This window comes from Amphibalanus amphitrite, unplaced genomic scaffold (genome assembly GCF_019059575.1).
Source record: "Amphibalanus amphitrite isolate SeventyFive unplaced genomic scaffold, NRLGWU_Aamphi_draft 000256F_arrow, whole genome shotgun sequence".
Classification (NCBI taxonomy): Eukaryota; Metazoa; Arthropoda; class Thecostraca; order Balanomorpha; family Balanidae; genus Amphibalanus; species Amphibalanus amphitrite.
The window spans coordinates 370,474-383,592 of record NW_024881751.1 but is presented as its reverse complement, the minus strand read 5'-3'; the positions used below and the strand labels follow the sequence as shown (position 1 = coordinate 383,592).

The following is a 13,119-nucleotide window of genomic DNA, read 5'->3' as shown; positions in this document are numbered from 1 at the left end:
CGAGCGATCAATACGGGACCGGCCGGCCGGCGCGCGGCACGCCCTGTTCAGCACGGCCGGTGGAGCACGGCCGAGCCGGGGTGCCGTGTCGGGGGTGTTGGTACAAAGTCGGCCGCTGGGAGGTCAGGTCAAGCTACGACATTCCATAGCCCCGGCAGGTATCACGGTGTGTCGCTGGTGTAATGGGCGCAGCTTAAAAACAAAACGCCAGCAGATGTTCATTAGCGTTTGGAGGAACGAAATCCTGCAGAAAACAATAGAATGAAAACAAAACGCATTCCACACAGTGGTTGACAGTAAGCCGCAAAGCCAGAGGAATGGACCGCGCCTCGCCAGCTGTGGTGGTGGTGGGTGGCTCGCTGAGGTGACGGTCTCATTTCGCCAGAGGTGGCAGAATCATCCATCAGGGGCGCCCGAGGCCGCTGTCGGGCCGCGCGGTACCGGATTAGCCCGGTGCTGAGACGGGCGGGGCGCGGTCAGACCCCACCGCGGCATCCATCACACCTCGTGCTACCTCGTGCTACGGCGGTCCCACACTCTGTCCAAGACTACAACTCGCTAGTCGAGATTCCAGGGTGAGACCACTCCGCAGGATGTCCACCAAGACCGCGAGGTGGCTAGTTCGGACTCCAAGGAAGCGGGCACATGTTCCAAGGCAGCGAGCGGACTGATATTCCTAGGATAAGGCCGCTGCCCGGAAGCGAAAGCTCAGCGGGTGGAAGCAACTCCTGAGCAAGGGGTTGTCCTGGGGGGGGGGGGCATATTAGGAAGTCCTACACAGCACATAGAGGGGAAGCCAGAATGATAGCACCACTGTAATGAGAAGTCACGGCCCCCGCCCCCGCCGGCTCCCGTCCGACCCTCTGGGAGTCCACGGGGTAAAAAGCCGTCTCACTCATCCTTTCCCAATCACGCGCGGGCCGGTGATAATATGATAATACGGCGTCGCATCGCCAGCACAAAGGCGCTGCTGTTGATGACGGATCGAGGCCATTTCCGGGCCCGATGAAGATATCCAGTGGACGGACAATCACGGGCAAAAAGCGTGGGTAAGCCACTGTTGCAGCGGGGGAGGTGAGGGGGAGGAGGGGGTTCTCGGGCTGACGCCCGGCAGACGGAACAGAGACGCCCGACGTCGGTGGTTGGTCCCAGGAGGGACGGCAGAGCGATAGCAGCGAGTCCCTCAGGGGACAGAGACTTTCACGGAGTAAAGGGATTGGCACCGGAGCAAAGGGCAAATCGGAGATGTCGGTAGAGGCTTGCTTCAGAGGGATGCGATTGACACTTCAAAGGAAAAGTGGGTGGTTTTATTGGCCACATCCCGTTTCCGAAAGTTGGGAAGATAAGTGTAACTTAGCAAGACATTAAGATTCTGTTTTTGTCATTTACAATGGGCAAGACAGGCGTCTTGACAGCGCTGTCATTTTGCGTTCATGGTGTGTGACGAAATCAAAATCGATAGTTTGGTTGGCCGTCGCAATTATGCTTGCTGTTTAAGAACTAAGTGAAAATTGAGTGGGTGAATGAGACGATATTACTGGATAGTGACCAAACTTTACGATATTGCCTCCAAGAAACCCAATAACGCTGCAGTTCTCAATGTTCATTTCTCATCCATTGCGTGCAATGAAATACATTGCTTCGATCTATCGGGGCGATAATTAATTTTTAGAGCTGTGTGAAAGAATTACGCTAGATTATATAGTCGGATTAACGATACTGACCAAGCATAACTATATTACCTCTCGGAAATTTAATAACGCCGAAGCTCCAAATAGCTGCTGATTTGCAGAAACACGTCACTTGCTACCACTGCGAATAATTTCATCTGTTTGCATCGGGTCCTAACACAATTCGGCGCCGTCCGGGATGGCAAGTTCTCCACACATTCTGCGGCGGGGAACATCGTTAGCGAGCATCGCGACCAACTGACCAGTGCCAATACGGACCTGCTCATTGCTAGTCGGGTCGATATCTCCGCCCGGGGGGAGGGGGAGGGGTCAGCGGACGGGGGGTGCTGACTCGGCCGAGCCGCGGCGCCGCGCGAGGTTTTTGTCTCCATTATGGCAGACAGCCCCAAGGCGTCTTTGTTGGCTCCCGGGTCAATTTGCCCACCTGATTGGCCGAAACTCAGTTATCGACATGCTCAAACTAAGACCCCAGCACTAACTCAATCAGCCGGCCGGCCGGTCGGCGGGCCAACTTCCAAACTCGATTCGCTGCCCTGAAATATGACCCACTCGGAAATGACACTGCCGCAATTTCCTGTAAACTGGGCGGTAATTGAATGCTTCGACAGACGCTGGATGGATTCCGCCCTAAACACTTCCGATGACTGACGATGAGCCGATGCGACCACCCCGACCGCACGCGATCCGCCCATGACCAATCGGTCCGTCGGTCCGTCGGTCGGTCGGTCCGCCGTCATCGCCGCCGGTCGCGTGCCCGTAATGACGCCGCCACGGGCCGACCGTGGCCGGCACGTGGTGGACGTGCCCGGCCCGTGTCATCGGGCTCGGCACGTGGCGCCCGTGGGGCCCGCGTGGGAAACGTCTGTCGACATTGGCGAGTGTCACGCAATTGGATCGCTCATCTAGCTATTGCCAACATCTCACCGTCTATGTCGGTACACAATGAGCAATACGCTCTCCTGGACGTTCAGTCTTCGCCATCGTGCGTTCGACACATTCCCGTGAGATCTACAAACGAAACCCTCCAGACGCATCATCCTCAGTCGGCCTATAACCCATCCAGCGGACACGGCCGCCTCTCGACAGCTCTCAGCTGACGCTCTCTCGCTCACCATTTCATTTGACAGCGGGCCATTCAGAGGTCCACCCTCGAGCGGCGGCCGCGCGGCACCCAGCCACGGCCGCTGAGTGGGGGCAGTCGACTGAAACGTCGACTGGGTACGCCCGAAATTGAGTAATTATGCGGGTGACAAGTTTGTCAATTATGTGTCAGCGGCATATGGTGAGTGCGGCGGCTGGGAAAGGGTCGACACAGTGGCGGCGGCGGCTGTTGTGGTTATCCACACCGGATAAGTCGCTGGATTATGGTGAAAAACGTGTTGAAGATTAGCAAGAATAAGTGGAGCCAAATCCAAAAGGCATGCCACAGCAAATGACGGAAGCTGCGCTACCACACGCCTATCACAGGCGATTCAGTTGATGACCAACAAACCTTCAACCCCTTCGGTCATCCAATTCCAACCGTACCCCTGCAATCGTTCTGTTCCCCGATGTTCGGCCTCCCCAGTCATTCCGCTTATCAGGACCGTTTCACCCCATACATCGTCTACCCAATGTTGTCCATCTTGTAGTCAATAGGACGGCTACTTTCTACCGGCGCTACCTCCACCCCACGACCCCAGCTCACCCAATCTGCCTCTACCTCTGCGACAGTCTGAAATCCCCACAGAAAACGGCGCCCAGTTTCCGAGCACGGTAGCCAAACCTCTCCGACTTCCGTCCAACTTTACACCCAATAAAGTAAAACGAACTGCCGGCCGGACAAAGGTCTCGATGAGCCCTAATAGGCTATTCAGTTGGGCCAATTTCGCCCATTGTTGCTTGGCCGGCCGGCCGGTCAGTCCGCGCCCTCAGGGGGGGGGGGGGGGAAGGAGCAGGGGAGTGCAGCTTCGCGGAGTTTGGAACACCGTCAACAGAGACAAACGGTGGTAAGAAATGGCGTTGGGCTACCACCTTATATCGCAGGTCCGTATAGTCGATGTAAAATTTAGGCAATGAAACAAGTGAACATTTCGTTTAGGCAGTCATACTTTGAGCGATATCAATAATTACCAAATATCGTAAAAAGGTATAACTTCTACCTTGAAAGCGTGATTGTAAAAGTCGTGAAAGTCTGTGATAACCACGAGTCGTAGTCATAGCGTTATGCCCTAATGCATTTCGACACAAACGTTTGTCGTAAATGGCGGCAGGATGTTCTCATCGAGTCACGCATCGTTATTAAAGATCACATCGTATTACCTCCTACCATCACGACTTAATCAAGCAAAGGAAAAGCGCACCCAGGCATTTCTCCCAATTTAGGCAGGGGTCAGTATGAAGAGACATAGATTGCTTATGACAAAAGATATACGGCCGTGCGAAAAATCACTTTTATCGGTAATTAAATGAGCTGCTCGTGGCTTGGCGGATGAGCATTGAGCATTACCGGACAGCGTTAGCACATACCACCCTCTTCAGTACAAAAGCCGCTCCAGCTGCCTGTCGATTCACCTGCTCAGGGTCAGGTGACCTCATCAGGTCAGCCCCATCAGGTCATGACCTTCCGCTACAGCCGATACCAGATCGGCGTGAGAAACCGCACCCTACACCTACCTACGTGGGAGTTGAGTTCAGGTAGCGTATAGCTAAGCCTACAGAAGCCGGTGATTTAAATAATGACGGTGCCGGGGTACGATATCGGATATCGTGCTGTGAGACACCTGAAATACGCGCCTCTCACTCAGCGCGCGGGGAGGGGGGGGGGGCACCGGGCACCGGAAATCCATGCATCCATGGATGAGCAATCGTAAATTATATATTCCAAGAAATTAAATACAAAATCGCTCACAGTTGAACTCAAAAGAAAACTCTGTTCGTAACATTATCTTTCCAGAAAGCATCTCTTCCATTTAGTTGATTGGGAATTCGTGTGTCTCTACCTAACAAAGTCTCCCATCGGCTTCATTGACGATGCTGATATGCGTGCGTTGCAAATAATTACACATCGTTTCGTCTAAATCAAGCCCAGGCTCTCCCTTCTCCACCCCTGGTGTCCCGAGCTGCGCAGCCGCGAGGGATTGGAGCGGAAGGGAGCGGACCACCTCCCCGTCTAGCACCATCCTCCTCGGTACCGATTGCCGCCAGTTCAGAATTCCCAATGAGCTCACGGAAGATATCATTTTCCGGCGCGGCGGTGGCCACCGTTCCCATTCTGGGCACACGCGCCACGCGGGCAGACGTGACCCGCGCCATGGTCAGGCTGTGTCCCCGAGCGACGCGCCGGCACGCCGCCAGAGCACGCCCGGGCACGGCGAGCACGGCCGGCGGGGCTGCGACGGTAGTTGGCCGCAGCGACAACAGATGGCAGCACCACCCGGGTCGGTCGGACGGCCTGCGCCGGACCGATGCGCAGGGAAGGTCGGGGCAGGGAGGGTGGGAGGCTCATTGTCACACCGGTAGGGCCCGCGGGCGCGCGCCCGCGGGTCCACCGCGACAGGGGCACGGGGACAATAAGATGGTCATGATGCTGACCAATGTGGCTAGATATCAATCTTGTTTCAATAAAGCTTAGATGGCATTAGGTATTGCCTATACGATGCTCGTAAAGACTAGAACGTCAATTGACCGTTACTTGACTAGTTAATTATTCAGACACATAGTGGTAGCCCTTCACACAGCGAGAAGCTATTTTACCATCTAAAACGCCCACCGCTTCTGCCCCTCCCAGTCGCTCCTCAGGCCACCGGGATGGGAACCTCCAGCCGGGGCTCTCTCGCCCTCCCCCACCCCAGCCCCTACAATCATCACCTCCTCCCACTCATTACGAGCCGCTCGTAACACGCATGAAGACATGAAATTCAGTTAGTCGGTAAAAATACGCTCCACAGACCGCCGAAAAAGTGGACATCTCGTGCGGCCGGCACGCGCTGTTCCCATCCCGACTCCGGTCGTCAGCTGACAGAAAAACCTCCGGCCCGCTTAATTGCCGTGTTTAAGGAGAAGCTAAGATATCAGGGAGGCGGAGATGGCTGCCGTCGGCATCTTCCGTGCGTGTGCGTGGCGCTGTTTTTGTCTCGCCGAGGCGAGGCCGGCGTCCCTGAGACAGACGCGGCGCGGGCGAGGCGGCGGTGGGCGCGCTTCCCGACCCGGCACGTGCACTAAATGGGGAGAAAAGCCGCTCGAGTGCATCGAAAACAGCGTCGGATATGCACGTCTGATCGTAAACAAGCGTCGAGCAATGCTGCTTAGGCGCTACACGGTAGTCGAGTAGGTAACCTGAGATTGGGGTTGGAAAATGAAACTGGCATGCTACTCTGGGTGGTAAACGTGTCCTTATACGAGCATCGAGTAGGCGCTGAATACGTGATGGAGCCTACTCTTACGAGGTCGTGAAGATATTCTACTAAGTATTTATGCCGTTTGGTAGCATCTTAAATTATCACTGTTACCAAAAAAAAATGAATATCTGCGTTAATCAATACGACCAACGATTAATGATGGATATGAAATATGAATGCATGCTAAGCATTTTGCAATAAAGACCCCGAGTGTCCCATCACATTGTCACAAAACAGCGACTGTCGTGATTGTCGCAACACCCAGCACCAGACGCCATTGCTGATGACGTAACCGATCCGCGACTCCTCTGACAGCCCTCACCGGCCCAGCCGCCGGGGACGAGCCCAGAGGTGGAACTTTTTGTTTTTCATTGGGGTTGTAGTTTGCCGGAGCCCAGGGTATACCCCCACCAAAACCCGAAAAGTCCCCGGATTCGGCCCACTATTTTTCGGGAGGGGCCCACATTTTCAGTTACAAAAAAAAAATAAAAAAAAAATAAAAGTGGTCCATCTCCAGGGAGAGACGGCTGACCCTGTCGTCCCTCCATTGGCTATGTGCCTGGTTGTAGGTACTCGGGTATCGCCAGTCGCCACCATGGTCGTGGCCATAGGCGGCGGAACGGGGAGGGCACCGGGGAACCGTGCCCCCTTTGATTTTGGCATTTTAACATTAGCCCTATGGGCGTTGCATGGAAAGAATGGGATTAAAAGTCGACAGTGCCCCCCTTAATTGAGGGTGTTCCGCCGCTAGGTACTGGTCGTGGCGATTCGGAAACGGTAGGTAAACGCCCAAAATCACAGTCCCTATGAATACTTGTTTCAGTGGCGCGGGAACCGGGGGGGCTAGGGGGGCTGAGCCCCTCCAACTTTTCGGCTGGGGGGGCTCGTAATGTATTTGAGCCCCCCCCCCCCCCCCAGCTGGAGGAATCGAAATCGGAAATCTACCAACACAATTTCATAGATTCATACATAGGCGCGGGAACCGGGGGAGAGGGCAGTGGGGGAAGCTTGCCCTCACAACTCTGGGGCCGTGGGGGCGGTGCCTCACAACATTTCATGGGGCCAGGAACCGTTGGGCAGCTTGTCCTCCCCAAATTAGGGGTTGTGAGTCACAAAGGAAGAAAGCATGTGAGTGAAAAATCTACCTATTTTACTGACTCGGCAACTCATTTGGCAGCTTAAAACCTTTATTCCAGGTTGCCAAAACGGTAGTTTCTTCACTCAGCTGAGACGGAATACCTCACTTTTTTGCAAATATTTCCTTCTTTTTTTCGTTGAAAAGGCCAAGGTCTGAAAAATAAGTGGCCTAAAACCGATGAGAAAGCTAGATTTGGGGGTACCCTAGGTTGATCTCTATGATGGTTCAGCCCCCCCAGTCTGGAAGAAGTTCCCGCGCCACTGACTTGTTTCTTTCCACATTTGACACAAACATTACTCAGTATTGGAGCAGGGCTCTTTCCCTACGAGTAACAATTTAATCCACTCGTGGCAATTGACAACGAAGACCTAAACAGGAATACGTTATTTTTAGACTAAAAAACTTAAAACGAGTCCATCTTTGTATATTAATGCCACTGTCGTCTGGAATACGTCTATTACGGAAACGGGTAGTATAAACCGGAATAGTGACTGATCAGACATGAGATATTTTGCAAACGAGGACAACATACCGAACACAATGCCGCAAAGGAACATAACACTGGATCTAAATTATCTCAACCTGAGGAAACTAAATAAAAATGCCACAGCCTTTTCATATCACCGAATACTTCAATTAACTAGATGATCTTCTTTTTTCAACGAGCAAATGTATTATGCATTGTTTGGCGAATCGTAAACAAAACGCATACTCTTCACAGCCACGATGGCTAGGAACACATAGCGGCTTGTTTGTCTGCCCCTGAGACACTGAACGTACACCGATTTTCAGCTAAATCGAAAGACCCCGCCGTTTACCGTTAAAATGTTAGTTGGCCGTTAATTCGTTAACGGTGCAAAATACCACCCCAAAGAGGCACATTTTCGGAATAAGCGCATCGAGGAGGCCCTGTACACCGATTTTCAGCCAAATCGAAAGACCCCGTCGTTTCCCGTTAAAATGTTGATTGGCCGTTGTATACCGATTTTCAGCTAAATCGAAAGACCCCGCCGTTTCCCATTAAAATGTTAATTGGTCGTTAACTCGTTAACGGTGCAAAATACCACCACAAAGAGGTACATTTTCGGAATCAGCGCATCGAGGCGGCCCTGTATACCGATTTTCAGCCAAATCGAAAGACGCCGCCGTTTCCCGTTAAAATGTTAATTGGTCGTTAACTCGTTAACGGTGCAAAATACTACCTCAAAGAAGTACATTTTCGGAATCAGCGCATCAAACAGGCCCTGTATACCAATTTTCAGCTAAATCGAAAGACCCCGCCGTTTCCGGTTAAAATGTTAATTAGCCGTTAACTCGTTAACGGTGCAAAATACTGCCCCAAAGAGGTACATTTTCGGAATCAGCGCATCAAGGAGGCCCTGTATACCGATTTTCAGCTAAATCGAAAGACCCCGCCGTTTCCCGTTAAAATGTTAATTGGTCATTAACTCGTTAACGGTGCAAAATACCACCCCAAAGAGGCATATTTTCGGAATCAGCGCATCGAGGAGGCTCTGGATACCGATTTTCAGCCAAATTGAAAGACCCCGAAATATGCTGCTGTGAGGCTGATATTCGTTGCTGCTGATTTGACAGACGTCGCCAAAACCTTGCATTTGTATCAAATGCGTCATGCTGGCTTACATGTGACTTAGTTTGCATCGTTTGCATTCTGTTCGCGAACCTGTCAGTAAGATTATCAGCACTAATTATCGCACAGGATTGGTTTTTACTTTTTATGGTCTTCTTCTTCTTCGTGGATTAGGGCGCGTAGCCGTCAGGACTTTTTATGGTCGTCAACGTTGATTTCAAGTGTCGTCATTTTAGCCAAATATTCGTGCTGATTGGTGGTATTGTGCCAACTGACAAAATTGCGAACAGAGTGATATTTCACTTAAGAAATGTATTTGATATTATGATTATGGCGATTGAATGCTACATAGGGTGGAGGCTTAGGTTATGTTAATTTATTTCTGAAGCTTGCTGTTTTGTGTCAAATTTTTCATCTATGCTTATCTCTTTGATAAGCACAGCCCACAGGTATGAAATATTTAGTGAGAAAACCCAAAAGTACAGTGGCGGATCAGGATTCAGGGGGGGGGGGGCAAAATGGGCATTTGCCCCTCCCAAACGGCATAATTTTAATATTACGCCTATGGACGAGGCATGGAAAGAATCGATAAATTATTATGGTTTGCCCCCCCCCCCCCAAACTCTGAGCTGGATTCGCCACTGCAAAAGTATGATGAATGTTATGATTTTTTTGCTTCACACTTTCATGTTACATGTTAAGATTTTTTGGAACACTTTCAATATGATTCACTAAGTATGCTTAAGAAGTGTGAAGTGATTGACTTTCATATCATGCTCTGCTCACTGTCTCAGCGGAATAATATGTTCTTAACAGAGCACTTTCAATGTTTTTAGCATCTGGAATTCAAAAAGATGTCCTAATTTATTGATATCTTCACTTTCTTGATATATCTCAATTATCTGCTTCTGAAGGGATACATATTTTGTTCATTTTCATGTGTTTCAGGCTAATTCTTAATTTTCCAATGTTGGGGTTGTAGTTTTGCCATTGGGGTTGTACTTTTAAAAATTGGGGTTGTAGCTACACCCCCCACAGTATATAAAGTTCCGCATGTGGACGAGCCTGTCGTTCTGACGTGCCCAGACAGCACGTCCGGTACGGCCAGCCGCGTACTATACGCTCCACGGGCTCCTCCTGATGACGTATTGTAAATGGGCTACAAACGCTGGTAGCAGTGCCCGCTGATTTTGCATTGCACATGAGTTAAAAGACAGCCGACAACATGTTTGGCTCAAAACACGGCGAGCCATCAGACGGCCGGCTCGCGGCATCATAAATCATTCAACGGTTCCTTTCGCAGAGCGGACACAGAGCTGATGTCTCCAGTTCACTATCGGTGCACGATCGGCGGCGGCGATCGCGTGGTTCGCGCGCGGCGGCCCGGTGAGCCGCCGTCGAACGGCCGTCATCTGCATGGTCCGTGCACGAGCGACGCAGCACGCCGACCCCCGGAGCGCACCAAATGAAGATCGAGCCCGCGTGATCAACGCTGACGGCTGCAATCTATTGCCATGACAACTGAGCAGAAATACAGCGTCGCCAATGAAGACGTCCCCGCGTACCCGATCGGTGCCGCGACGCTGCGGAGGCGGTGTGGGCGAGGGCCGGCCGGTGCGACACAATCCCGCTCCGATCCTGACGGACTGCACTGAAACGCTCGTTAGCCGCGCGGCTAAACCCGCAGCCGGCACAAATCGCCGTAAAGCTGCCAGAGGCGCCGCGGAAATAATGACACGCGCCGAGTTATGCGCCGGAGCAGCGCCGCCAAGAGCTCGACCACGAGGGCTTTTGTCGGCATAAATATCGAAAGTTCGCCTGCACGGCCGTGGGGCTGGGGAGTTATCGGTCGGCGGGCGCGAGGGAGGGAGACTCTCCGGCGGTAGTGGGGGTAAAGGATCAGGTGGCGCCGGCTGGGTCAGGTGGAGGAAGCGGCAGTGGGAGACCAGGTGGAAAATAGATAACAACATTCTGGGGAGGATCTCATGGGACTGTGTTACACTTCAGTCAGTCCATCTATTGCCTCCATCCGCCAAACTTCTCACTGTCCGTGGCTGAGACTGCCGTACATATGCGACACGATCCCACAGGTGCCACACGGGACGTCTGCCGTGCAGGTGACTGCACTCGCCAGTGCTCCAACCACGGAAACCCACTATCAAGTCACGGTTACTATTTCCACGGTCGAACGAGTTTCCCTTCAGCCGCGAGTTGAAACTCTCGAGCACTTGCCAAACCTCATGGGTAATCCATAAACATTTGGTCGATGGATGGACGATGAAAGGAAAAACCACTTTCACGTGTGTGCAAACCACAAAAGGAATGCATGAATGCATAAAATCTATCAATAAAATGATAGCGATAAATCGACGAGGAGAGGTTCGTACAGAACAATAGCTGCAATGACTCCGATGCATACCGTTAGAAGCTATGAATAAACCTAGCGATCAATAAGCAATAAAGAATCAAAGACGACCGAAATAGCCACATGATGACATTCCTAGCGATGTTTCCATCTGGCCTCAGGCCGGATGTCAAACAGTCTGAAATTCATTGCTCTACGAAGGAGTCAGGCCAGCATATCAACCAGGTCTGCTGACTCGCAGATCCAACTACCTAAACACGCCGTTGTGTCACCCCTTCCATCCTATTTCTGTGGGCAGCCAAAGGCTGGTCGTTCGACGAAGACGTCCGTCATTTGTACCTACTTCATTTTTACCGAACTATCCCAACTTTAAACTTGTGAGACACCTCCCTACGGGTAGGTCATCTGCGAAGCTAAATGTCCATTGCCTCATGAAGCGCCTCATTAACCCTCTGCTTTCCCTAGAGGGCACCTTCCCCTCCCCAGCCCCTCCCCGCTGGCTGTGACGGTCAGCCTGTCACCGCCTGTTCACCTCCCGCCATTACCGCAGGGTTTATGAGCGGCTGCTGCGCGGCCGCTGTCCACCACATCAAAGGAACCGCCACCGCCCGAGGCACGTGCATGTGCCCAGCGCGCAGCAGCCACCATTCATCAATGGCTGACACAGGCGCGTCGCCGCTGGTCACGGGCGAGGCCAGGTCACCTGCCGTGGCGGCCCTCGGCGGGGAGGAGGAGAGGGTCTAACGCGGAGAGGGTAGAGATTTGTGAGCAGTAGAGAGGGGCGTTGAAGCTGTGTAGCAACAAGAGGGACATGATCGTCTTGATGTTGCATGTTTTAACGCTTGATGGTTCTATTTCTAGGAGCCTGTCTTTGGTTAACATATTTCTTCCCGTCATTCGGAGGCACGAGGCCGTGTCGAGGTAGCTATCTGGGTATATTTATACCACAATGTGTTTATTATTCATTCAAGATGACGTCAGTGAAGCGCCACAACTGTCAGCCACTCGAAGGCATGTTTGAAATTAAAACTAGGATGCGGAGTAAAACACAAGTGATGACAAAGCATTAGGGCATGTCATGCATATCATGCCGTAAATGCACCGGCATGAATGTAAAAAGCCTCTCCTGAATACAGATAGTCTCGATAGCTTAAGAAGAGTGCTGTAACGATTTAACATACTGCAAAACAAGTCTCTTACAAGAGTGAACGTTGCATCACGGATGTACCGATATTGCACAAACCGTTCATAACACCAAATAACTTTTCAAATGGAAAGTCCAGAATTTTACACGATATCACCATTAAGTACGCCTTACGATTTCCATGGCACGGTGTTATGTTTCAATCAACAATATCCAGCCAAATTTCATTTACGCTCGGTATGACAGTCCTGGCTCCGCTAGTGCCTTTCTGGTACCCGGGGATACATATGCGCCGCCATCTCCCCACATCTCGGCCGGCGGCACGTCATCCGTCATCAGCCTGTCAATGACGGATGACGCCTGCTGACGGACACCGAGTACGGCGAACGGTGGATGACGGTAGTGGACGGCGGGTGGATGGTTTATTGTAGACAGACAGTAGACGGTGGATGGGGGAGTGGACACTAGATGATGGTCTGGACGGTTGACGGTGGGGTAACGAAAGTTTGGCAGGCTAGAGGATTAGGTATGATGCTACATCTTGGACAACGTAAGATACCGCCTTTTCCGCCCCATGGCTCCGTCGTCAGGCCACAACTAGCGACAAAGACGTCAAGGATTGAATAGTACCAAACTGATGAAAAAGCATTCGCAAGCCAACAATATACACAGCTCTTGACACTCGTGTACCGCCCATAAATACCAAAACGGTGACACACGGCAGACAGTCAGGAACGGTCAGGGGCTTGCGAAGCCAGGAGCGGCCAGGAGCGGACTGGATCTCAGCCAGGAGTGGACAGAAGTAGGTATC

General features: G+C 51.9%; 1 protein-coding gene and 1 long non-coding RNA gene across 4 annotated transcripts in view; one reads left to right on the top strand and one right to left on the bottom strand.

Annotated features, from left to right (window-relative positions):
- The window catches only part of LOC122386576 (protein trachealess-like), a 108,289-nt gene that overhangs the window by 31,135 nt on the left and 64,035 nt on the right, over positions 1–13,119 (bottom strand). The gene's annotated exons all lie outside the window — the stretch shown is intronic.
- LOC122386579 lies at positions 8,697–11,165 on the top strand. The gene is made up of 2 exons (XR_006257403.1): positions 8,697–9,248; positions 10,103–11,165. It is a non-coding gene; the product is annotated as an uncharacterized LOC122386579 (long non-coding RNA).